At 41.0% G+C, this 27,214-nt stretch overlaps 1 pseudogene; it reads left to right on the plus strand.

The window, feature by feature from the left end:
• The window catches only part of LOC132427665 (transcription initiation factor IIA subunit 2 pseudogene), a 128,400-nt pseudogene extending 103,887 nt beyond the window's left edge, over positions 1 to 24,513 (plus strand).
• The last annotated feature ends 2,701 nt before the right edge of the window (positions 24,514 to 27,214 follow it).

Consider the following 27,214-nt stretch of genomic DNA (forward strand, 5'->3'; position numbering starts at 1 on the left):
ATCTGTTTTGTTTTAGAGAAAAATCTTTCCCAGCGAAATGACTGATGGTTTTAACATCCTTGGGACACAGTTGTCTCTGTCAGGAGAGAGGAGAGGCATCAGCCTCCTGGCTTTGAAAACTGCCCAACAGTTTGGCATCAAGGAAATTTGCCTCGTCTTCTCCATGGAAACCACCGCAAGGGTGGAAACAATTGGTATCTTGTGGTAGGATTAGGTCGGGGGATAATGTATCTTCCATTTGGGTGTTTTTTTATGGTAGAATAGCTTTTATTGCTCCTAAGTAAAGTTTAACTTTGTGGCCTAATTTACAAGCATGAAACCACATGCTACTAAACACATATTTACTTTCCTGACTTTGTCCTTTCTTTGGCTTTTCTGGACCAGGTTTATTCACATTATTCAGTTTCTCTGCCTTACTGCCTTCTGGTGCTGACGGCAATGCTTCTGCTGGAGACTGGCTGGCGTTCTCCACCAGAGCACTGATTGACCTCCACATCATGCTTATGATCAGATGTATTTTACAGCTGGAGATCCTGAGATGTAGTTCTGTTCTTTGATCAACGGCATGCATGATGATAACGACCAGGCCCTGGAAATGGACCTAGCTCTCTTAGCTTCAGTAATGGCATTTGAGGTGGCTTGTTCTAGGAATCCCTACAGAAACAAAGTTCAGTAATTTGTGGGCCTTTAGCAGACTAAGTCACTTCTTCTCTCATGTCTATCTTGGTGTTATAGTCCTCAGACTTCGTTGTTGGGTGTCATACCCAGCAACCAAGCAGCTGAAAACAAAGCCTTGTCAGGCTTCTCTGCCATTAAATGCATTCCCTAGATGGGCCCTTGTAATCAAGCTGTGTCCCCATGATTGGCCAGTTGCTGCACCATAAAACCTTATCTTACTAGCTGGAAGGAAGTGTCATGAAAGTAAGGGAAAATCCTGAACCACATGGGACATGTCTGAGTATTCTGTAACCAATTATTTATTATTTATGCTCTTAGAAAGTTTGAATGTATTAACTGGGAATCAGTTGCGAAATAAAGCAAATAGAATGAATGTGTTCTTTGTATGCCTTACGCTGGTTAAGTCTTACTTGTTGAGTTAGTTTTGTCAGAAACTGTTCATGACCCCAGAGATTTAACACTCAGAAACCGGTTGAATTTCTAACAATATGCGGTCAAATGTGATCCTTGTGGGGCCTGGAAGGTTAGAACAGGAGCTGGAGAGTGGGTGGGCGTAAGATGGGGACCAGACCAAGAGGAATAAGGGTAGTAGCCAAGGGAGTATGAATCAAGGGAAACTGAGGACGTGCAGGCCCCCTTGAAGTAAAAGCAGACCTGTTTGTGGCGTATGAGGAGAATCCTGTCAGCTAATCAACACCAGTGTGGGTCCAAGGGGGATTACCTGTAGAATCCATGTAACAAAGTATAAATCTTGTTTATGTTTTCTGTACGATTTTTATTCCTGTTTTTCAGATGAGGAAACAGAGAATCAATAGGTCATATAGCTAGAAAATGATGGAGCCAGGTAGTTTTGATTTCAGAGGTTATACTTTTTGTCTGCAGAAAAATATTAGTATCTATCTATCTATTTTAATGTTCTCTTAATTGGTTAGCTTCCCAAGGCAATAATCTATTCTTATCTATTCCTAATCTCTATTGTGTGGCCTTCCATGGCAATAAAGAATGAGGGTTTGTTTGGTTGAGTTACTTCATAAACTTAAAGACCACTGTGAAGTCATGCACTAGACTTCTTTTTCCAACTTAAAAATATGATTTTAAATTTGGGGGCTCAGAAGCCTTAGAAATTTCATTCTGGGATCTTCTAGCACCACTCCGGTAGATCTGGCCTTCAGTTCTGGTCCCCTGCAGTGCTGTGTGGTATAACTCCAAGGGGCACCATTTATGTCATCTATGTAAACACCCCCAATGCAGTTGATGCCCCTGGAGTTAAGTGATGTCAGGGTTCTGGTCCCACGTGGCCCCATTCTGTTCAACTACCTTCCTGATATCAAAGCTGCCATGTGTTCTACCCTCTCTCAGGAAGCACAGATTGGCTCCTTGAGGTATGAACATCAAGTGTGTATGGACCCGATTCTGCATGGCTCCCAAGGCATGGATGGTAGAGCTCTCTAGATTTTGAGGTGGAGAACTGAGGGGCAGGTGAGGGGCCACCCAAAGGTGGGATCCACTTTGGAGTCACAAATAGGTCATACTTTCCCTATTGGTTCTACAGAATTTGCCACTGGTGGACATGTATGCTTGCATGATTTGGTGGCCATTTCTTTCCAGTCTCAGAAATGGAGAATTTTAAGAGGGGCTTGAAGTGTACTAATATGACATCAGATATTTCCATTATTGACTGATATGTATGGAAGGGGGGCAGGGGCAGCAAATTTCCAGGGAACGTTTTGCATTTTAGTCTTACTACAATCAACAGATTCCTATAGGGCTATTGCATTTCTCTTCAACCTAACTTCCTCTTTCAGCCATTTTTGCATTACTTGTTGTGTGCAAAGAAGGTGCTCAGCTTCCTTGTCCTGTAGGAATTTAAAATCCACTTATCTACCAATGGATGATATTTCCCCCCCCCCCCCCCCGAGGAGGGATTTACTGAAATTCTGTTCATTTACACTGATAGTATACATGGATCTTTCTTCTCCTAAGGCTCTAGGACTTTGGGACTTCTCCTTTTCCTCTTACCAGCCAGGAGCTAGTCCAAAACACATCTTTTAACTACCCCCAGAACTCTATTAACTCTATCTCCTAATCTGTCAAATGCTCAGTAGTTGAGTGGACCTGGCTTGGTGCCCAGTCTGCTCCGGCAGAATTCTCTGGACAAGCTGAAGCAGAGTCTATGGTTTGCCTCCCCCCTTAAGCAGGATATCCCCACTGGAGCACTGCATTTGCAGCCTGTATAAGGATGCACAGGCACGTTGACGGCAGGCCTCGTGGTCCCAGCACCCAGTACAGCCCTTGGCAGCATTTGTCTGTCTGGCTATGGATTGTTTTCTTTGGCAAACGTCAGTATTAGATTTTGAAATCTCTTCTGGCTTCCTCTTCTCATCCAGGATGCCATTAACTATCCCCCTCTAGATAGATGTGTGTTCAAAGACATAAGCTAATATGAACTCAGCATATAAATTGTAGATACAGTGGATCTGAAATCTACATAACTTGAAAACTCAAAAATTGGAGAATTTTCTGCTCTTTCTCTCAGTCTCCGTCTCTCTTTTTTAATAGGAAAAAAAAAGTACACGCTGAGTTTTTGAGATGACCTTGGTGTCCCCCTCTCTCCACCATGGGTCTTTGACCTCTTTAATGATATAGGGCGAGAGGGTTCAAAGATACTTGGTGAAGTCATGGTAGGACCTTCTAGTAAGTCATGGGCTCACTGGCTTAGGGTATCTGCTGTGTTCTGCTTTCTGTACAGGACCCCATGTAATACCACCAAGGTTCTCTCTTGTGCCCTCACTTAACTTCACTGGTTTGGGAGCTCACCAAGCTCTGACTCTCTTCTGTTAAGTCTCTTACTTTTCATAGGCTTCCTATGTGATTATCTCTCCTTACCTCTGGAATCCTTGTTCCTTTTCCCATCCCTCCTCATACTTTAGGCGTGAATACTTACATTGTACTCTTTTGGGCTCACAGCGCTACACACCTCTCATAACTCTGGAAAAAAATGGTGGTTATTGTGCTTGGAGTAATGTTTTGTCAGGAAACAGTAATATGTCACTTATTCATTTATTCATTCACTTGGCAGTTGTGAGATTATTGAGTACCCTCTCTGTGCCCAAGAATGGCCTAGAGGTTGAGAGTACAGGGTTGAAAATCCAGACCAAATAGAATCTGTATAGTTTTGTTATTGGTCTTCAGGTGTGTATGTGTCTTATGTGTCAACTAAGAAGACTGGAGGGGAGAGGCTGCCTTCCATAGGCAGCTGAATTCACACAGTTATGGCTTTCTTCCCGTCTCCTCTGGAGCTGCACAGCCTCATGGTGATCTTGAGAGACCAGCAAGACTTGGGATCCTGTCCAACCCAAGTGTAGCAGTGTATTTGCAGAATAACTGCTATCTGAAGTCACATGGGAGGACCAGTTTCCTGAGGAAGCGTATTCAGGGTGTCACATGTTTCCTAGGATGATCCAATGACAATTTCATGTAATTTTTTTTGGGGGGGAGGGAGGGTCAACCCATTAAATAGGTAACTAAATATGATTTTATTTTAAAATCTTTTAAGTATTTTCACAAGTCAAAATGCATTCTTGTCAAACTAGGAATTCTAAATTTTGGTTGAAAAAAGGAAGCCGAGACATAGTGTAAATGTACGTTGATAGTTTTCAGTACTGTCTCAGCTCAGTTGACCTTTCCCTTGATCAGCAATTAAATTCCGACAGCAATTTCCAACTTAAAAAGTTTGCATGGCCAAGTACACCACAAAGGAAGGTAGGGGAAGTTCCAGCCATGGGTTCATTTCTGTTAAATGGAGCCTTTTTATGGATCTCATTAAAGATCATGTTTACAAAAAAAATTTTAGGGGGGATTATTTTGCCATAAAAAAAACTTGAAAGTAGTTCCCCCTTCCCTCTCCTACTCTGTATGAGCCTGAGCAAAAGCAAATGTGGTGAGCTAGGGAAGATCATCCAACCAGATCAGGCCAAGGCTTGGCCATGGATTTCACTACGCCCTGCAGGCTTATCCAGAGTCCTCCTAAATTGACTGGAAGCATAGAATTGCTGTCTTTTGTGAGGCCAATCTGCCTTTCCGCTGCACTCTGTGGCTCATCATTTTCCCCGCGAAAGAAGGAAAGTCCCGTTTCTTTTTTCTGCCCCTCAGGAAAGGCACAGCTCTTATTCTGTCTTCAGTTCCTTGCAGCAGCCAACTATGCAGGCTTAGAAAGAAAAATGAAACTGTAAAGGAGAGTGGAGTCTGCTGGAGTATTTACGCCCACATTTAATGCCTGACTTGGGTTAGAATAAATCAAAAGACAAAGGTGTTTTATTTTCTGATAAAAATTTCTCTCTTACTTTCCTGGGCCGGGGGGAAGGATGGTGGGATGGGGTAGGAATATCCAGCAGGAGTGTGTACAGTGTGGTTCAGAGCTTAATAATTATGAGACACAGTCTGGAAACAGAAGTTATACATCTCTCCTAGGCCTCTAACAGAATTTGTGAAACATCAAACAGGCCTTGAAATATCCCAGATAGGACTCACATGGACTTCTGATGTCGGTTACTACCCGTGACTGAACCAGTGGTCAGTACCAGACGCTGTATGAACACTTCATGTGCATCTCATATAATCTTTACAGCAATCCTATGGGGTAGATTTTGCATCATTGTAAGATGAAGAAAATGAAGTTCTGAGCAATCAAATAACTTGTCAGTATCACACAACTGGTAAGTGACTGAGCTGGGATTGCTGCCTTCTTCAAAGCCTCTTGGATTTCCCCAGTGAGGATCTCATAATCCTATTGAAAGCAATGCCAAGATAATCTTGAGTAGACTGGATACAAGCATCCAGCTACACATCCCTAAAACCAAATGATGCTTAGCGTTGGTGAGTAGAATGGCTCCAACAGTGGGCTGGAGGAAGCAAGGAATATATATGTGAGGACGGTTTATGATAGAATTAAAAATAGGTAGGGCTTGGGCAGAGGGTCTTGCTTAGTGTCCCTTCATACCTGTGGTCCCAGGCTTCTTTGGAAGAGGAGAGCAGCTAGTTTTCATTTTCCTGAAACCTCAAGGTCCTAGGGAGGCAGGGGTCTGACAATACAGTGGTTTGCGTGTGAAATGCTGAGACTCAGGTGTGTGTAAGGTGTGTGTTGTGTGGGCAAGGGCGCTAATGCTGGTTGGAATTCTTTCCCTCCAGAGCACCCAGCAAACCTCAGAGAAGAAGGCTTCTTGGCCAAAATCTTTCTCTAAGGAGGGAGAGATCAGTAGCCAGCAGTAGACGATGCCAAGATATAGGTTGGGAAACCCAGCTTCATATGCTCACTGATTTCGCCAACCCAGAAAATGATGTCATGTATGATACGGATCAGCAAACAGACAAAGAGTGAACTCTGGGAATAACCACAAGACCTAGGCAAAGGCTGAGGGTATTCGAGAAAGTACTTTGAATCAAGTGTCAGAGTTAGACTTGAAAGACTAGGCTGTTCAGCAGTGAACTATGTGCTCAATTTGAGTGAGGGTCTCTGCTTTTTTGCTTTTCAAAATGTGGTTCATGTTGTTGGCATCGACGGGAAGCTTCTTGGAGAGGCAGAATTTCAGATCCCACCCCAGATTTACTGAAGTAGGGTCTGCATTTTCAAAAGACCCCCAGGGTGGTTTGTATGCACAGTGAAGTTTGAGAACCACTGTGCTAAAACATACTAGATATGGTACAGGGTATCAGGTACTGGTCAGTGATCTCAGTCTTGCCTACACATTCGAATCACTTGGGCAGCCCCACCCCAGACCAATTAAATCAGATTCTTTTGGAGTAGGGCCCAAGTATTGACATTTAAAAAAAAAGTTCCATAACGTACAGCTAGATGGTGGGTGCCCCATATGAAAATGGGAATGTTGCTTTACTGATTGGAGTTCTGAAAGAATTGGCCTCTGGGGTGGTGCTAATTAATGTGTTTGTCAGTGATGTAGAAAGGTATAAGATATACTGATTCCATCTGCCCATGATCGGGAATTGCGGAAGACTGCAAGCTAACATCCTGAAACCCATCAGGACTAAAACGTTCAGTGACTGTGACAAGAGGGAAGAAAGTGTGGACAAGTATAAGAGTCCTGCTACGTCTCAGAGGGCCTCCATCCTCCCACATCAGAAAAGTATCCAAAGGTTAGAGTGAATTGCAAGTGAGTGATGATTCGGCAATGGAGGGAGGGGCATGATTTAAAAGGCAGAGAAAAATCAGAACATGTGAAATGCAGGGAGCAAGAAACCATGATGTAAACTTCCCCTGGTACTTGATGTGGTTAGGACCTTGTATAATATTGTCCAAGTTAGGATGCTAGCACTCAAGTGCAACTATGATGAACTTTGGATACTTTCAGAGATACTAAGGCCTGAAGTAAAGTAAAAAAGGTTGATGTTATTTAGCACGTTGAATAAAAGACTAAGGGGCAAACAACATTTTTTAAATATAAAAAAGTGCTTTTGTTTGAAAGATGGTGATTAGCCGAGCTCTTTAACAGAAGGAGATTAGAATGGAGAATAGATACTAGGAAGAACTTTGTGATGTAAAATGTGAGGAGACTGTGAAAAAGGGTATGAGGAAAAGAAACTTTTATGTGCTAATGTTGCTTTGGGGCCTGAGAGGCAAAAATGGATCTTAATAATATACCTGGAGAGTGAGGACCCTACCAAAGGGTAAGTAAGAGGTTCCTGCTCTCTCCGTATTGGGAGTAAGATAATTGTCCTGGAATTCTGAAAATTGACATTGACGAAGTTGGCGTTTCTTGAGTTTGCTTAAACACCCTGTACCAACTTTGTTTGTACACATCCAGTCTTAGCTGTCTAGGATTATAGGAAACCTTATTTATTCTGAGAAAGGGCATCTACAAATTACCACAACAAATTATCAGACTTGATGGAAAACATATAAGCATTATCTTTAAGATTGTGAACAAGACAAGGGTGCCCTCTATCACCATTTTTATTCAACATTATTTTAGAGTTCCCAACCAACATGTAAGGTAAGAGAAATTAAATATATGTAAACACTAGAAGGGAAGAGACAAAGCTACAGTTCACAGATAATATGGATAACTAGGGTTTATTAGAAAACCCCAACGAATCTATAAATAATTGATTGGAATTACTCAGAACTTGGTGATGTTGCTGGATATAAAAAAATTAGTAAAACCAATCATTTCTACACACCAACTACAATTGAAAATTAGTTGTAAAAGGATAGCATTTACAAGAGCATCAAAAAAATCTTAAATACCAGAGTTTCATTTCCAGTAATGGCTGACTAGAATATTTTAAACCAATCCTCAGAGAAAAGCTGGACAAAATACAAAAATAAATGTTTGAAGGTGCAGAGAGCTATGTAGGCAGTGATAATTTTCAGATTCAAGATCTGGACTAAGAGGGAAGCCTCAGGAAAAGTGAATTCAGCATTTGGGGGTTGCTTTTCATTTTGAGGCAACCACACATTCTGAAAACAAAAGCAATAGCTGAGAGATCCAGAAGCTGACCAGAGCTGTTAGCAGCTTTACAGAGCTGGAGGAATGAAAAGTAGAGTTCAGGGCCCATCAAGAAGAGGATGCCTTGTTAAACATCCCAAGCTTTTTTTTTTTTTTTTTTTTTTTTTCTTTTTTGCGGTACACGGGCCTCTCACTGTTGTGGCCTCTCCCGTTGCGGAGCACAGGCTCCGGACGCGCAGGCCCAGCGGCCGTGGCTCACGGGCCCAGCCGCTCCGCGGCATGTGGGATATTCCCGGGCAGGGGCACGAATCCGTGTCCCCTGCATCGGCAGGTGGACTCTCAACCACTGCGCCACCAGGGAAGCCCCAATATCCCAAGCTTTTTGTTAGGACCCTACAAAGCTACACTCTAGGAGTAAAAGTGAACCAGAGCTAGACAAGTCCAAATAGGACTGAAGCTCAAATCAGCTTAATCCTGATTCGACCTTAACTGTATGTAAAATTAACTGCAAATTAAATCCTCTCTGGAGGATAATAATATCCAGAGCAGCGTATTACCTTGACAGTTTTTCCTAAAAAATGTCCTCCATGCTATCAAAAATAATTGGATATATAGAAAGACAAGACTTGACTGAAAAATAAGATAAAAAATTATAATAAGGACAGACCCTAAAGGGAGGTCCAGATATTTAAGTTATCAAATATAGACTTTAAAATAACTATGATTAGTACATTAAAATAGTTAAAAGAAAACATAGAGACTGTTGGCAAGAATGAGAAACTTAAAAAATATCAAATGGATATTATAAATGGAAAAGTGAAGTACTAAAGTTAAGGACTCAATGGGTGGATTTAACTTCAGATTAGACACATCTAACAAGAGAAATAAAGTGGTAGATCAGAAAAAAATACCCATATTGAAGGATGAAATGGAAGCAGATGTACAATTTTAGAAGAACATAAGGTATATATATGTGACAGAGCGAAAATGTCCAAAAAGAGTTGACGAGAGAAAGTGACAGAAGCAGTAGTTGGTGAAGGGTAGTGGCTGAGAATTTTCCAAAACAGACGAAAGGCTTCAAGCCACAGGCTCAAGAAATGCTATAATTTTTCCGAAACGGACAAATAAGCATATCTGGGCACATTATTTCCTCCTGTCTCCTTGCTTCTGGTGTTTCTTTTAGATCAGCTGTCAGTCTTCCTATTGCTCCTGTGAAGGTCCTACATTTCTTTTTCTCTGACTTGCTCTACCCAATAGATGGTTATTGGCAGAGGGATAGAAAATGGACCACTTGAATAGGATAGAGAGACCAGAAATGGACCCATGAATATAAGGATATCTGTTATAATTATTTGGGAGAGTGGAAGAAAAAGGATGTATTTTTAATACACGATGCTGAGATAATTGATTATACATTTGGAAGATACATGAAATTTGATTCCTACCTAACATGATACTCAAAAATTAATTTCAGGTACACTAAATAGACCCTAAAAGGTAAGACTATTTGAAATTAATGTAGGAGAATGTCATTGTGACATTAGGGTAGAGGATTACTTAAATAAGACACAAAAGAATAACTCTAAAGGGAAATACTGATTATAATAGTTTATAATAAAATTAAAAAGTCCTTCTTTGAGATATTACAAATTGTGTGAATATATTATTCAGAATATATGAACTCCAACTAATGAATAAGAAAGAGAAATAACCTAATTGGAAAATGGACAGATGAAATAAATAGTAATTTTACAAAATCAGTTTCACGGGCTTCCCTGGTGGCGCAGTGGTTGAGAGTCCTCCTGCCTATGCAGGGGACACGGGTTCGTGCCCCGGTCCGGGAAGATCCCACATGCCGCAGAGCGGCTGGGCCCGTGAGCCATGGCCGCTGGGCCTGCGCGTCTGGAGCCTGTGCTCCGCAACGGGAGAGGCCACAACAGTGAGAGGCCCGCGTACCGCAAAAAAATAAAAATAAAAATAAAAAAATCAGTTTCACATGACTGATGGATAAATGGTCAATCTTATTACAGTCAGGGAAATGCAAATTGAAATTGCAGTGAGCTACCATTTCATAATCAGCTGTTGAACAATACCAAGTGTTAACTAGGATATGGAGGTATAGGAATTCTTATCCACTGCTGTTAGGAGTAGAAATGGGTATATCCATTTTGGAAATGTGTTTGGCAGTGTTGAGCCATGAGCATGCCCTGTGATCCATGAATTACATGACCAGGTATATACCTTAGAGAAAATCTTGCATATGTGCACCAGGAGGCATATACAGAAATTTTCATAATGGTGTTTTTTATGAGCAGAGGTAGTATAACATATATGTTTATATACGTTAAACACATAAATAAAATATAGATTAATATAAAAATAACCTACTGGTTTATTGTGATGGTTAATCTTATGTGTCAACTTGACTGTACCATGGGGTGCCCAGATTGAACATTTTTTCTAGGTGTTTCTGTGAGGGTGTTTCTGGATGAGTTTACCATTTTAATTGGTGGACTCAGTAGATTATACTCCCCAGTGTGGATGGGCATTATCCAATCTATTGAAGGCCTAAATAGAACAAAAGGCAGAGGAAGGACGAATTCACCACTTTTGCTCCCTGCTTGCCTGTTTGAGCTGGGGCATCTGTCTTCTGCCTTTGGACTGGGGCTTACACCATCAGCTCCCCTGGTTCTCAAGCCTTCAAACGTGGGCTGGAATTATACTTCCAGCTTCCCTGCATCTCTGACTTGCAGAGGGCAGGTCATGGAACTGTTTAGCCTCCACAATAGTATGAGCCAATTTCCACGTGTGTGTGTGTGTGTATGTGTGTGTGTGTGTGTGTATAACAGTAATAATCTATTTATAACAGAGCCGATAGGATATATTTTGGTTCTGTTTTTCTGGAAAACCCCAATGGATTTATCAAAAGAAAGACATACTTATACAGTGGAACACTATACAGCAGTGAATGTGAAAAAATTCACGTGCACCAACAATGATCAATCTCACAAATACAGTATTGAATTAAAAAGAGCAAGTCAGGGCTTCCCTGGTGGCACAGTGGTTGAGAGTCCGCCTGCCGATGCAGGGGACACGGGTTCGTGCCCCGGTCTGGGAAGATCCCACGTGCTGCGGAGCGTGCGCGTCCGGAGCCTGTGCTCCGCAACGGGAGAGGCCGCAGCGGTGAGAGGCCTGTGTACCGCAAAAAAAAAAAAAAAAAGCAAGTCATAAAAGAATAATATATTGGTTTAACTCCATGATTGTAAACTTCAAATATAGACATTAAACTATATAGTGTTTCAGGAAAGCTATCAATACATAGGCAGTAAACACTATAAATTACCAACACAGTTACCTCTAACGAGGAAGGAATGGGCTCTAATCTGTGATGTATATAAGTGGCTTCTGGGGTGTGGTGGTATTTTGTTTCGTGAAACGGAGGGTGGGTGTTAAAGAAAAATACCACATCAACTTCTCTCCCCTGTGTGGGGCTGGATGGCGTTGCCCGGTGAGTCTGTAGTCACCACATCCTGGCGAAGGACGTGCATTGTGAGTGAACTAAGTACATGAAGCCAATTTTGGCCAAATCTCCATTTGCAGATCTCCTTTTCAAAACTATCAACTCATATTCATTTGTAAGCAAACCTAACCCATCATGTTTCAAATCATCTGTGATCAGATTGTCAAAATATGGTTTTTGGTACAGCTACTTGTTTTCACAAGGTCTTTGGAGACTATTTGTGACACTGTTTAAAATTGTTCTCCTTCTGTCCTGCCTTACAAATTCTGAAACGTTTGGGCTGATTCAGTTCTTCTAAGCTGAAGGCCTCCATGCAAGGTCAAGTTAAGGTTTTCTCTCTATTTTGATTCCATGAACATTAAGGTTTCACCCTCCCACACTGCTGTACTGTTGTTGTTCTCCCCAGTCCAGGGGAGGAGCTTTCCGTTTGGCTGTAGAAGCCCAGGTCACCTTCAACCCAGAGCTTTGGAGAACTCTCCTTGAAGGAACAGCTTGGTATCACAGAGTGGCTTTCAGTTCAAAGGTGACACTATATTCCTGATCTTTCTCCTGCATCATCCTTCGTTTGTACAGGCTACTGGTGGAGAGCAGGAGGGGTGTATGCGTGATTCCATGGGGGAGGCTGGATTCTCGCAATGACTCAGTTCTCTTAGCATTTGTTTACGCCTGCCTACTCCCAATCTTTAATCCTTACAAACCTTTCCCCACCTTAGTAAAATATAGTGGATTTCAGCCTTTCTCTTGCTCCTGGTGCTTTGCAGCTGGGATGCACCTTGAACAAAATATGCCCCCCTCACCAGTCTGGCGAGGAGAGATGGTGGAATTACAGGGCCCTTGGGTGAGGGGAGGGTGAGGAGTGGAAGGAGGGAGGTTTGTTTGTGTTTCTCAAAGAGCTGCACGTGATACCAGGCTGCCTGCCTTTGCTGGTTTGAAGGCCTTGGCAGTAGCCTTTGCTTATTTCCTTGTGAGTATTCATGCATTATCCTGAGGTCTTTTATTTGAGCTGGCGTAGTGGCTGCTCAGTTTTCCAGTAAGGAAGCAGACATTGCCTCATGGCCTTAGGCACTTCTGGGGGTAAAAGAATGTAAACTGCTAAAGCCCTGCCCCTTCATGTCCCGCCTCCGACTCCATTATGGGCTGAAAATAGGAACTAAAAAACAGCCAAAACGCTCTGAATTGTTACAAAAGGAGAGCACAGCCCCAGCTGACAGTGATGCGGGCTTTATGGGAGGAGAAGGTCTGCATGAGGAAAGAGAGAAAAGAAAGAGGGGACGCTCAAGTGAGCCAGGGAACAGTATATGTGGCTTTTTGAAGCTTTGTGCTACTATATACTTCCGGATTCACTAGGGGTTCTTCATTGACTTCGACTGTGTGTAGAAGATCCTGTCTAAGTACGTATCAAGTACGTTAACCCCTCTCTGATTGGAAATGTGTGAATGCATCAGTATAGAGGGGTGTGTATATTTGGCAGGGGTGGGAGAGCAGTAATTCAACAGTCCAGCAACAGAACGCAAGGGAGTGGGATGGAGTGGAGTGTGGGCCGCTGAAAAGCTGTCACCCCAGGCCGAGCCCTGGGTGCCTCCTCTCTCCCCCTGCCCAAGGGGCTTCTTTGCCAGGACCTCCAGAGGGGGGTCCAGAGGGTGGAGAGCCTGTGACAGCTAAATCACTGGATGCCTGCCTACCGGGGAAGACCCTAATGTTGGCCTGGGCCCGCTTCTGTTTTATAGCCTGATAGATTTGGGCTCTCCCTTTCCCTCTTCAGAGGCCTACAATCTGCACCAAATGTTTCACATTACTCAGTGTGAAAAACCTCCTATTCTTTCAGATTTTTTACAAGTTCATACATCCGTGGAAACCCGATATTCCATATTTCATTCTGCTTCGTGGATGTCATTGTGAGGGATGCGGGTTCACATGCAACAGGCCTCTTTTGGCTTTGATCAGCTTGACCGCAACTAATTGTAAATGGAGAACAAATGAAAGAAATATTTACAAATTTCATGGGAATTCAGGCAGGGCCTAAGCCTTCCCTAATGCTTCCATTCACAGTAAATGTTTATTGAATACTTTGACTCTACTGTGCACTTCAGTATTTATATAGTATTAGGTTTTAGCTTGTTCTGGAGGGATCCAAAGAGTTAGTAAACCGACCTTCCCCTTCTCCCTGCTTTACCCCCTTCCCTTCTGCAAACTTCCATTCTTTTGCATCGCAAAATCTGCTGCCTAAAGAAAACCAACTCAGATTCCGAAGCTACAGCTGTAAGAAGGGGTAGGAGAGAAAGGGGGGGAGAGAGAGACAGAGAGAAGGGGGAAAGAAAGGACCGTAAAATTTAAAACAAATTTTGAGTTGCATAGTCGAGCTGGGAAAAGTCAAATGAAATTGTTTGAGATTTGTTCAAAATAAAGTTATAAAGTTTTGGAGCCAGGTTAAGCAGCTGTTGGGTCAGGCAGGCTAAGGCCTAAAAGGCAGCACCGACTAAGAGCTGAATATTATGCAATCAGTCAGCAGTTGCCTGGATACAGAGAAACACCCACAGCCCTGTAAGAGGATTTCTGATTTAGGACTTTCCACTTTTAAGCCTACTTTTCCAGAAGAATTTTTGTTCACTCAGGAAGCAAAATAACCTTTGTGATTTCTCCTTGGAGGTAATAGAGACGGGTCACGCTATGGCTAGGAAGGGGTTGGCCGACCCTCCCCTCCAGCTTCCCCGCCTCATGGCATAAGCTGGAAGTCCTCTCAGACCCTAGCTTCTTCCAACTGCTGTCATGAGCTGCTGACACTTCCCAGGGCAGCTTAGACAAGTGATGGTCCAGATACTGAAGATCAGACAGGAGGTGACTTCTTTCCAGAGAGTCCTTTGGTTACCACCTTGGATGGCAAGTGCTTCTGAGGTTGGCCAATCAATGCTCCAACAACTGCTCTTTTAATCAGGAGTATTTCACATCTGTACCTGCTGTACCCTAGGCCCGTTCCACGCTAGGAGTTGGAAAAGGCTAGATTCTGTTGTTTGTGGACCCTGGCTTAACCTGCTCTTCTCCACCTTCCCACCCAGGCGTGAAAGACATGATTTAGGGATCACACAACCCCGAAACAACCCGAAAGTCTAATGAGAGAGGTGTTTGCAAAGGAGGTGGTCGTAAGACAGGATAGACGGCTTGCGATAGAGGAGAGGTGGCAGAGAAGAGGGATGGGGCGTTGGAGACGGAGGTCAACTCCAAAGCTAAGAAAAAGTGGGAATGGGATCCCAGAGAAGAGTGTTCAGAGCGTTTTATTACAAATTTGCTATAGAAAATAGTATTTTAACTTTTACTCATTGTTCTCCTTCCAGTGCTCTCCTCTTGCCTCTGGAGCTGCACTTCTCATTCCCAGGAGTCCTCTTTTAAAAAAATGTGTTTTTCAAACAATAGCTTCCCATCACAATGTGCTCTTATAGCCCCCCTGCATCGGCAGGCGGACTCTCAACCACTGCGCCACCAGGGAAGCCCATAGCCTGCTTACTCTTAAATGTAAGTGAACAATAGTATCAAACAGTTTTCATTTTTAAAGATTGTTTGCAGAAAGCTAAGTGGACAGAGCTGGAATGGTGGGGTTTCTTAGCCACACAGCAGAGCACAGAGCTGGCTAGAAGTGAATTAAGTGACCACATGCAAACAGCTAGACCTTGCATGTAGTCAGTTAGTGGGGGACATTGGTCTTGGTGGGTAAAGTACTGCTCTGTAGCCTCAAAGGGCAAGATAGTATGGTGTTTAAGGACTTTAATTTTGGAACCAGACTAGCAAGGTCAAATCTTGTGTCTGCCGCTAATAAGCTGTGTGATGGGCAAGTTTCTCAACTGCTGTCTACCTCAGATTCCTCATCTAGAAAGTGGGGCAAATAATAGTGCCTATGTCGTAGCATTGTTCTGAGAACTGAATGAGTCAATGTACATGAGATGTTTAGAGTAGCACCTAGCACATAATACATGGTGCATCAATACTGGCTGTTTTATTATCTCAGGAGGCAAGAGGTATTTTCTTTATCAGAGAATTGAATTCTCACTGCCATCTTAGCAACAGAAGTGTTTATGCAACTTAGATTTCTTTGCTCGTTTAGAAAGATACTCTACTTTAGGGCCTTTCTGGGACTAACAATCCTATCAATTTACATTTAGTACTCAGGAGTGACTGCTGTGTTTTCATGTTTTAGTTATTTCTTATGGGTTTTAATTCAATACTATATGTATTTTAAATCATATATGTATTTTTAAAATGTATGTTCCCCTTAAGAATCGAGAGGAGAAAATCCACCTGCAGTGCATTTGCGGAAGCATGCTCAATTAGAAAGATCTTTAAACTTGCCCTTAGCGCCTTAGACCAGTTTTCTTCAGTGTGCCTTAAGCAAGAAAATGGTTGTTTTCCCTAATTATCTGTTTTAAAGATGGTCATTATACTCTTCCAGTGGTCAGATATTGAATGAATTGTTCAGAAATGAAATTAGAGTGTGTGTTAATCAGTATTAATTAACGGGAGCAGAAGGAGGGAGGTGGTGGACAGCTTAAAGAAGTGTTGTCTACCTTTCCTATTAAGGACTTGTCTGGACTTCCACGAACAAGGGACAGAAGACATTTATTCTACCTGAAATTTGAGCTATGAAAATTGTCCTGTGTCTAAACATTCTTAATGCCTCCAGCATTTTTTCTAAACTGCAATTTAAAGAAGAACAAGAAAGCAAGTAGTTTGCAAATGGTGCCTCTGAACAAATGGCCAACATTCCAGATGGGGTTTTGTGGGGCTCCACCCACACTAAGCTGACCGAAATGGGGGTGACCCAAGGACAGTACATCCTTTTGTTGTATTGTTTTGATGCAGAGCAAGTGACATTCCTCAGGCCCCTTTTCATGTAGCAGTCCACCACAAAATACGTTGCTACTCTTCTTACCTGTGGGACTAGCTTGTATCAACTCCAGCACTTTTAGGCTTGTCTGATGGCAAATGAAAACTGATACTGGTGGGCAGCGTTATGACTACTTGGTTACTGGACAACCTCTGTTTCCAAGTCCTTTTAGCAATTTCAGTTTAACCCTGAAAAATTGTTTATGAGCAATGATATATACCCATATATCCAAGAATATATACAAGAAAAATAGGAAAATAGGCACCTATGTTCTCTTCATATGATATATATTACACATTCATGCTGGGATTAGACATTGTATCTTGATGATGGGTGCATATGGGTTTGTTTGTACACCTGTTTATGTGGTGTAATGTGACTCTGTTTGTATAGATGCATGTCTATGTGGATATAGATACATGTAGACACTCTGAGAACAGTGCTTCTGTGACTATAGAGTGAACAAAGCCCCAAACCCATTGATTATGTGACTATTGCTCACATAATACACAAATCCTAAAGCACTGCTAAATGTCAGAATTGTGGGAAAAGGGAGATGGTCTTAGAACGTCTTCTATAGCATTCCGTGCGACATTGTGATTTAATTGTCCTGGAATGTAGCACAAGAGGTTTGCACTTCTTACCCGCTTGAGCACTGAGAAAATTATAGGCTCAACCAAATTACAGTGAAACAAAATCTGTTGAAAACGAACAATCTGTTTTATGAATTATGCCACAATATAAATATTCAATAATTAATACATGCTAATACACGCATTCAATATATTCAACTTTTCAACTGCAAATATTTTCTAGAATGCCTTTATGTAGTTACATCCACTGTCTGTGGAAACTGAATTTTAGCTTTAGCCTTGGGTAAATTTCAAACAATGACAGTTCACTGGAAGTGACTCCAGATGCCATTGAACATGGAAATTGAAAACTGGCAGCTAGCATGCCAGATTTTGCCAACAATTGGGTTTTGTTTGGCCGCTTGGTATCTGTATGTGTTTGTGTGTGTGTGTGTGTGTGTGTGTGTGTGAACATTTTATCGAGGTATAATTGTGACACAATAAACTGCACGTATTTAAAGTATGCAATTTGATATTTCACAGGTATATACCTGTGAAACCATCTTTACAATCAAGATAATTAACATATTCTTCACCACGGAAAGTTTTCTCATTGCCCTTTGTAATCCCTCCTTCCTGTGCTTAGCCCCTGCAGGCAATCACTGATCTACTTTCTGTCACTATAGATTAGTATGAGTTTTGTGAACTACGAATTTCTGAATGGAATCATACTGTATGTACTCCTTTTATGTCTGGCTTCTTTCACTCAGCATAATTATTTTGAGATTCATCTAAAAATCATAATAATTACAAAGGTTTCCTCCTATGTTTACTTGTAGAAGTTTTATAATTTAGGTTTTACATTAGGATCTACATCCATGTTAAGTCAATTTTTGAACATGATCTATGTTCTGTATCTATGGTTCCATAGATGGAAGTTCATTTTTTTTTTCATATGAATACTGAATTATCCCAGCACACACTCTTCGTTGGAAAGACTATTCTTTATTCACTGCATTGCTGTGACAGTCTCAAGCTGGGGCAGTTGTAGGGCTTACCTCATTTTCCATTTCTCAGAGGTCAGTGTCCTTCATTGACTGATGTCCAGTGTCCATTGTTTCATATATTTAGTCTATTTTTATTTATTTCAAGTGGGAAGGTAAGTTTGATCCCTGCTCCTCCATCTTGGTGAGAAGTAGAAGTCCCATGCTTAGAGTATCTTTGAAATTTTAAAACGTGTTTCCAATAGATAAAAATTAGGAAATATCGTATTCAATCTAGATTTCTGGCTTCTCATGGAAAATCTGCAGATTCGGCAAAATGAGATACACACTCCACGTGGCATCAGTCGACTGCACAGTTCCCTCTTTCTTTGTGGCAGGAGCTTCCTAGCTTCTCGCAGTCCCCATCTTGCTTGCTTCACTCATTTTTTTTTTTTTTGAGGTACGCGAGTCTCTCACTGTTGTGGCCTCTCCCGTTGTGGAGCACAGGCTGCGGACATGCAGGCTCAGCGGCCATGGCTCACGGGCCTAGCCGCTCCGCGGCATGTGGGATCTTCCCGTACCGGGGAACGAACCCGTGTCCCCTGCATTGGCAAGCGGACTCTCAACCACTGCGCCACCAGGGAAGCTCTTGCTTCACTTATTTAACTTACCTACTCGACCCCCCTAGGCCTGATCAGTCCAAGTCTTTCATTTCATTCAGGAGGAAAGGGAGAGAGGCAAAGTTAGATGGTATTAGAATCTGGGTTATCTGGCTCCAAATCCAATGGTAGTTCCACTGAGATTGAACAGTCATTGTATTACTGGTATGGAGATAAGCAAACTGAAGGTCTCATGAATTGCTGACAGGTTTAGATGCGCAGTGTCTATCACTCACACTCTTCTTACATCTTGATATTTATCTGTGAAGTTTATTATAATTTATCTGTTGCAGTATTTGGAAGCAAATTATGTAGCAGGGATTTAACTGTTAATTTTTTTTAAAGAATTGTTTATTCAACAAAACCATCTTTTGAGGATTATCATTTTTCCTTATTAAATAAATTGCCCGCACACCTATCAGAATGACCAAAATCTGGAACAGTGACGGCACCAAATGCTGATGCGGTTGTGGAGCAGTAAGAACTCTCATTCATCGCTGGTGGGAATGCAAAATGGTGTAGCCACTTTGGAAGACAACTTGGCAATTTCTTACAAAACTAAAATACGCTTACCGTTTGATCCAGGAATCATGCTCCTTGGTATTTACCCAAAGGACTTGAAAACTTATTTTCCCCCCAAAACCTGCACATGAATGTTTATAGAAGCTTTATGTATAATGACCAAAACTTGGAAGCAACCACGATATCTTCAGTAGGCGAATAAATAAACTGTGGCACATTCAGACAATGGAATATCATTCATTGCTAAAAAGAAGTGGGCTGTTAAGCCACGAAAAGACATGGAGGAAGCTTAAGTGCATATTTCTGAAGTGAAAGAAGCCAATCTGAAAAGGTTACATAATGAATGATTCTAGCTATATGACGTTCTTACCCCAAAACTATGGAGACAGTAGAAAGCTTAGTGGTTGTCTGAGGCTGCGGGGAGGGAGAGATGAATAGCCAGAGCACAGAGGAACTTCAGGTCAGTGAAAATACTTTGTGTAATACCATAACGATAGATACGTGTTGTTACACATTGGTCCAAACCCATAGAATGTACAACACCAAGAGTGAACTGTAACGTAAACTATGGACTCTGGGTTATAACGATATGTGAATGTAGGTTCATCAGTGGTAACAAAGGTACCACTCTGGTGGGGGATGCTGATAATTGGGGAGGCTGTATATGTGAGGGAGCAGGGGTATATGGGAAATCTGTACCTTCCAGTCAATTTTGCTGTGAACCTTAAACTGCTCTAAAAAGTAAAGTCTTAATAAAAATAAATAAATTGCTGGCAGCATTTATGTTGAGTGTTGCAAGCTCTGAGTTCCCACCATAAGATAATACTGAAATGACAACAATGTAGAGAATATGTTTATGGTATTTCTCATCTATTCATAACGTTTTTTAGATTATTGAAGGTGTTTATGTCTATGTATATACATGGAGAAATTCAATCTGTTAGCCTGGGAAATGACCTAATAACAAGTTATATTTACCCATCCCCTGTCTCAATTGATCAGTCAAAGTATTATTAAACTGTTGTGCAAAATATAGGAATAAGGGTCAAGAAACAAATCACAAAACCACTAAGGATCATGTGAAGTCACACTTTCTTAGTAGACATGTTGTAAAAATGCATACGACGCATTTTTGGAAACGAGTCCAACATCTTACAAAAATCTGTCTCTTTACTGTCAGATGTTAGAGGCGATGGAAAAATAAACTACATAGAACAATTTATAACTTTTGATTTCATATTCTGGCTTAAAAAATAGACCCTGTAGAAAAAGAGCTGAAGGCATAATACGGAATTATATTGGTATTATTTTACTGACTTACCACAGATGACTATTTCTGATTTAGAAACAAAAAGGAACTGTCAAACTCTCTTATGATTTCCATGTGTTGGATTATATTAGATACCTAACAGAAACTTGTTTTACCTGCTTGCAAGAGCTTTTAAAACTGCCTGTGTGACAAAGAATACCATTCCAAAAGCAAAGTGGGAACATGCTTTTACTAAGATAGCAGATAATAGCAAAGCTTGGGCTTCTGGGGAATATGTTCCCTTCCAGCCCAGCAGCTGGAGAGCTGCCCTTGACCGACAGAACGGAGCAAAGAAGCTCAGGATGTGGGTTTCCGCTTTTCGGAGCTGACAGTATTGGGGTGTAGGGTACTTTATATATTGGTAAGTTCTCAGACAGTAAATTCTGCTCTTCTAACAGGTTTTCAAAAGAGTGTTGTTTAAAACCACTGAGCGCTTTTTCTGTTTCTTTCATGCTTACCTGTCTTCATTCCTGTTTTCTCTCTCTTCCTCTCTTTGCCTTTTCCCCTCATCCTCTGCACCTTCTTAGGACTTGCTTCTTTCTGGACTCAAGCATGTCTATGTTAGCCTCTCCTTGAGAATCCTCACTTAACCGCACCTCTCCACACATATCCTTCTCCCCCTTAGCATGTCTCTTTAGAAGCCTTAAACAGAACATTCACACCCACTGTGTCTCCTCAGATCCAGCAATGTGACCAGTTTCTGTCCCCAGTTCCCTTCCAAAGCTTCCATTCTGGCTAATATCTCCTGTGGTCTGTTCATGGAGAGAAAGATTGATCAGACTGAATTTTTTAGTGATCTCATGCCTCCTTGGGCAGAGTTTGTTTCTCTTCTTTCTAAGCCAATTTGACTACTGGAGACCTTTTTTTCACTTTATTTTCTTCTCACTTCATTTTTCTTACATTTTCTCCACCTTCTCCCTCCTGACTCTTCATTAACCTGATCATCGACTCCTTTTGGCTCTACACTCCACATCGATTTCCTCCCAGATCGTATCTCCTCTTATTGCATTTCCTACATTTTCATAGACAATCTGTAATTTAAAGTTTTGTTTTGACCCCAGAGCTTGGAAATATGCTGATAAGTTTTTGATAGTCTGGGTTTCTTTCACCGTCTTCCTTCACTCACCATCACTCTTGGTTTTCCTTTATTAAAACAAAAAATGTTATTGTCACCACTGGAGAGAGCATTAACTCAAAGTTGATTTTCTCTCCTGAAGACATCTTTCTTTTCACACATAGTTGTGCACATCTCTTTCCTTGTTGCGACTCCTGGAGACGATTCGTGATGAGATGTTTATTTTGTGTTTGTGGCTCTTTATCATTTTCCTCCCAGTCATCCTTCCCTATCTCCATTCTAAGCCTAACTTTGACTTCCTTGCCTTGAGGAAGGTTGTAGATGGGTCTGAAGATGAGGTGCTTGAAGTGGCTCCCTGGCCCTCCTTCAGCTGCTGGCTTTTGCTTTTCTGGAGAGGGTAGGCGAGTAGAAGGTTGGGGAGATGGAAAGTGATGGACAGAGAGTCTCCTCCTGGCCTGGGGAGGAGACAGAGGGTCATGGTCCATGGCTCCCATGAAAGCTGATGACCTGTGACCCACTCTCACGTGCCTTAAGGGAAGGACAAGGCTGGGACTAGGGTGAGGCAAGTGAGGCAACTGACTCAGGCATAAAATTTGAGAGGACTCTAAAAAAACCCTCAGTAATCAAGGTAATTATATTTTATTGCAATATTTTAAAAAGTTAAAATTAATGCAAAAAAATCCATGATGAACAAATATCAATATTTTAAATAAAGACAGGATGTGGAAGGGGTGGAACTCCAGAGGATGGTAGCTGGTGTATCCCAGGCATTGTTGCCCCCAGGCAGCTTAGCAATGATTCCGAGGCCCCAAGGGCACTGATGTAGCGGAGTCCCTTGATTGCTAGGAATCCTGGGGGTTTGGACAGGAGCCATCCCAACAACAACGAGTACGGAGAGATGGACAGAGGGGGCATCTGTAAAAATTTTTTGATGTCGAAAAACCCCTGGAGACCTTTGCGTAGCCATGGGTAGGAGCCCAGATAATGGTAGAAATGGGGCCTTACTTTTGGATAGATGTTTTATTTCAAATAAATAGAAATAAGGCACTTACTGCACTCACAGCTTTACTGTTGCAAATTCATACTGAGTACACTGCCTCCATCGGGAGCTTTGTCACTATCTTGAGTGAGGAATGGGAAGCTGAGATTCTTTATTTTCTCTTCCCAGTTCTGTATTGCCTTCCCTTCCCTATCACAAAGTCCACTCCTGTTATTAACCTGTGACTCACTGACCCTGGCTTTCATACGTTTAAAGATCTGGAAAGAGTATATAAAAAACCAAAGACATCCTCTGCTGCTTGCTTTCACATCCTTAAGATCTGACCTCTTTTTTTCAGGTCTCAGAATCGGCACCTTAATATGGGTTCTGCAAGGCAGCTTGACTTGACGGAACGGTCATGGGCCCCCTGAATGCTAGGCCTGACTCTGCTCTGAACGAGCTGTGTGAATGTGGATAAGTGAGTAACTTTCACTCTCTGACCCTCAGTTTCCTCATCTGTGCAGAGGGGCTTAAACTAGATGAGTCCTAAGGTTTCTCTCTGGCCCAACATTCCATGCATTCTAAGGATGATTTTATTTGTCACCGAAATGCGGATTTCCTGCCAGTTCACTTATGATCACTGTAAAACAGCCCAGCTCTGATCTTACTTCTCACCCTGTACTTTGGCATTGTAGTTTCCATTTTCAAAATCTGTTGGCCTTTAGGTGTCATCTGTGTTAAAATCAGATTCTTCACTCTCGGTTTCAAGATGCCAGCTTATCAAACGAAAATCTCTAACAAGGTCTTTGCTCTGCTTGAATGTAAACTTCGCTGAATGATAAAGCAGAAAAAGAAACCATAAGACTTTGGGCCAACCATAAACTAGTTTCCTCGTCTGTGAAATAAAGAGGTTTTATTAGATGCTCTTTTAAGCCCTTTTCAGTTTTAAAATTCTAAATTACGTCAAGAAGCATGATGTTCTTAGATTCTGAATAAGTTTGATATCTTTTTTGTCCCAATCATCAGCTTTTAGAGTATTCCAAGTTTCTTCACCCATCGATTACCTACAGATTTACATAGAAGTATCAGCTTCTTAGTTCTTGCGTGGCCCACCAAATTTATGTAACTTGGTGTTTGACGAACACTGCTGTTTTATAAAGAGGTTGGGAGTTCCCCTAATCCATATTATTTTAAACATTTAAAAATCTGAAAAACTTTTTTTTTTTTTTTTTTTAAGTGTAAAGTGGTCATTCTAGCCACTACAGAAAAGAAAGCTGTGCATGTTTTCTACTTCATTTGCCAAAAGAACTGCATAGGCTTTATCATTCTAATGCTTGGGGACTGTGAGATTTGTCTTGTTTTAAAGACAATGGTGGAGGTCTCCTTGCTTCCTGGTGTGGTTTCACTGCCAGGTTCTGTGAGTACTTCTGGGTCACTGACCCAGCTCTGCAGTCTCTGGGGCTGCTGAAGGGGCCATTGGGGAAAGCAGGCACCTCCTGTTGAGTCATGGCTGTGTTGCTCTGTCCCCCAGGACTTCAAGAATTTCTTTCTCTTAAGTGGTAGCATATCAGTTATACAGAAATGCACTTTAGGAAACAGTCTTCAGGAGGGTGCAGATAAGTTCCTACCGTCTTAATAGATCATCCCCAACTCACCCTTCAAGTCCCACTTCAGTGTGATAAGGCTAAAAATTGAGCTCTGGCACCGACACTCAGGGACAGAGTCAACATTCCAGAGGCTCTGCACATATGTACACATTCTGTGATAACGTGTGGACTTCTGTATGGAGTGAGGCTGAATTCAGAGAGATGACAGAGCTTATTAAAGTGGATAAAGTGAAAATTGTAACTTATGATGGTAAAAATACTGGCTTTAAATAGAGGAAAAATGGCTTTTTAGTGCCGTCTTCTGTCATTAAGCAGCACTTTTTGAAGTGCAACAAAAAGAGACTTTAGAAAACATTATTCTAGAAATGCAGGAGTGATTACACTGTGCTGCACGGATTGGAGGATGTCAGTAGAGAGAAGCTTATAATTCTGTGACCTCTTACATCATTTTCATTATGCAGCATGAAGAAACTTAACTTTTTATGACAAGTCAAAATTGTTGCCAAAGAACAGTATTTAATAAACTCATTCTAAAACTCAATGTGACTAATAATAGGTGGCACTGTTAAGCTAGCAATATAGAGATATTAGATAAGCATTTTATTAGCTTTAGATAAAGGGTACCATGTTCATTGTAGGGAAGTTGGAAAAATATATCATTTCAGTAAAGTCATGTCAGTTTTATCAGTTGTAACTTTTGCAGTTAATAAAAAGCATTAGCAAGAGGTTATAGCAAATTCTGGATAAATTTTACTTAGAAAATCCATTTTCTAAAGTAATACAGAATCAGTGGTAACATTGGTATGAGAAACCTACTAAGAAATAAAACTCTGTTAGGAAAAAGTAGATAATCTTCAGACAGAGTTCCCAGCCAAAACAAAGCAACAAAATCAAACCACAAAACCCTGTTCCCAATAAGATAAAATAGTCCCATTTGACATTAAGTCATTTCTTGAACTGGCTATATTGATCAAGATTCATACATTTAAAAATAACCTTACATCCTAATGTGTGTTTGACTTTTAGTTTAAAAATCTTATTAAATGTAAAATAAAAGGGACGGTGGTGTGGAGACTCTTGATGTCTTCGAGTTGAAACTTTCAGTGCTTGGATTCATTTTGCTGAATAGGAAGAGAGCAAGTTGGAGTGAGATTATATGTTTTCTTAATCCTTCTTATGGTTTTAGTAGCTATCTCTTCTGTAATGTTTTCTGCTGCCTTCTCTTTTGAAATACTGGCATGCCTTGAAGATATGACGGGTTCGGTTCCAGACCACTGCAATAGAGTGAATATTGCAGTAAAGTGAGTCATTTTTCTCAGTGCATACAAAAGTTATGTTAACACTATATATATCTATATATTCCTTTTCAGATTCTTTTCCCATATAGGTTGTTACAAAATATTGAGTAGAGTTCCCTGTGCTACATAGTAGGTCCTTGTTGATTATCTATCTTATATATAGTAGTGTGTATATGTTACTCCCAAATTCCTAATTTATCCCTCCCCTCAACAGCTCCCCTTTGGTAACCATAAGTTTGTTTTCTGTATCTGTTTTCTGTTTTGTAAATAAGTTCATTTGTATCATTTTTTTTTAGATTCCACATATAAGTGATATCATATGATATTTGTCTTTGACTTCACTTAGTATGATAATCTCTAGGTCCATCCATGTTGCTGCAGATGGCATCATTTCATTCTTTTTTATGGCTAATTAGTATTCCATTGTATATATGCACTACATCTTCTTTATCCATTCATCTGTTGATGGACATTTAGATTGCTTTCATGTCTTGGCTATTGTAAATATGTTGCAGTAAACACTAGGGTGCATGCATCTTTTCTAATTATGGTTTTCTCTAGATGTACGCCCAGGAGTGGGATCACTGGATCATATGGTAGTTCTATTTTTAGTTTTTTAAGGAAACTCCATACTGTTCCTCATAGTGGCTGTATCAATTTACATTCCCACCAACAGTACAAGAGGGTTCCCTTTCCTCCACACCCTCTCCAGTATTTATTGTTTGTAGAGTTTATGATCATGGCCATTCTGACTGGTGTGAGGTGATACCTCATTGTAGTTTTGATTTGCATTTTTCTAATTAGTGATGTTGAGCATCTTTTAATGTGCCTTTTGGTCATCTGTGTGTCTTCTTTGGAGAAATGTCTATTTAGGTTTTCTGCCCATTTTTTGATTTTTTTTTTGTGTGTGTGTTGTTTTGCTATTGAGCTGTTTGTATATTTTGGAGATTAATCCCTGTCGGTTGCATTGTTTGCAAATATTTTCTCCCATTCTGTAGGTTGTCTTTTCATTTTTCTTTATGGTTTCCTTTGCTGTACAAAAGCTTTTAATTAGGTCCCATTTGTTTATTTTTGTTTTTATTTCCATTACCCTAGGAGATGGATCCAAAAAGATATTACTGTGATTCATATCAGAGAGTCCTGCCTATGTTTTCCTCTAGGAATTTTATAGTATCTGGTCTTACATTTAGGTTTTTAATCCATCTTGAGTTTATTTTTGTGTATGGTGTTACAGAGTGTTCTAATTTCATTCTTTTACATGTAGCTGTCTGGTTATCCCAGCACCATTTATTGAAGACAGTGTCTTTTCTCCATTGTATATTCTTGCCTCTTTTGTCCTAGATTAATTGACCATAGGTGCATGGGTTTATTTGTAGACTTTCTATCCTGTTCCATTGATCTATATTTTTCTTTATGTGCCAGTGTCATTCTAATTTGACTAATGTAGCTTTGTAGTATAGTCTGAAGCTAGAGAGCCTGATTCCTCTAGCTCCATTTTTCTTTCTCAAGATCGCTTTGGCTATTCGGGGTCTTTTGTGTCACCATACAAATTAAAAAAAATTTTTTTCTGGCTCTGTGAAAAATGCCATTGGCAATTTGAGAGGCATTGCACCAAATCTGTAGATTTCCTTTTACTTATCCACAGTAATTAAAAATTCTTTCAAAGTCGGACTCAG

The sequence above is a fragment of the Delphinus delphis genome, chromosome 6 (genome assembly GCF_949987515.2).
Source record: "Delphinus delphis chromosome 6, mDelDel1.2, whole genome shotgun sequence".
NCBI classification, from domain to species: Eukaryota; Metazoa; Chordata; class Mammalia; order Artiodactyla; family Delphinidae; genus Delphinus; species Delphinus delphis.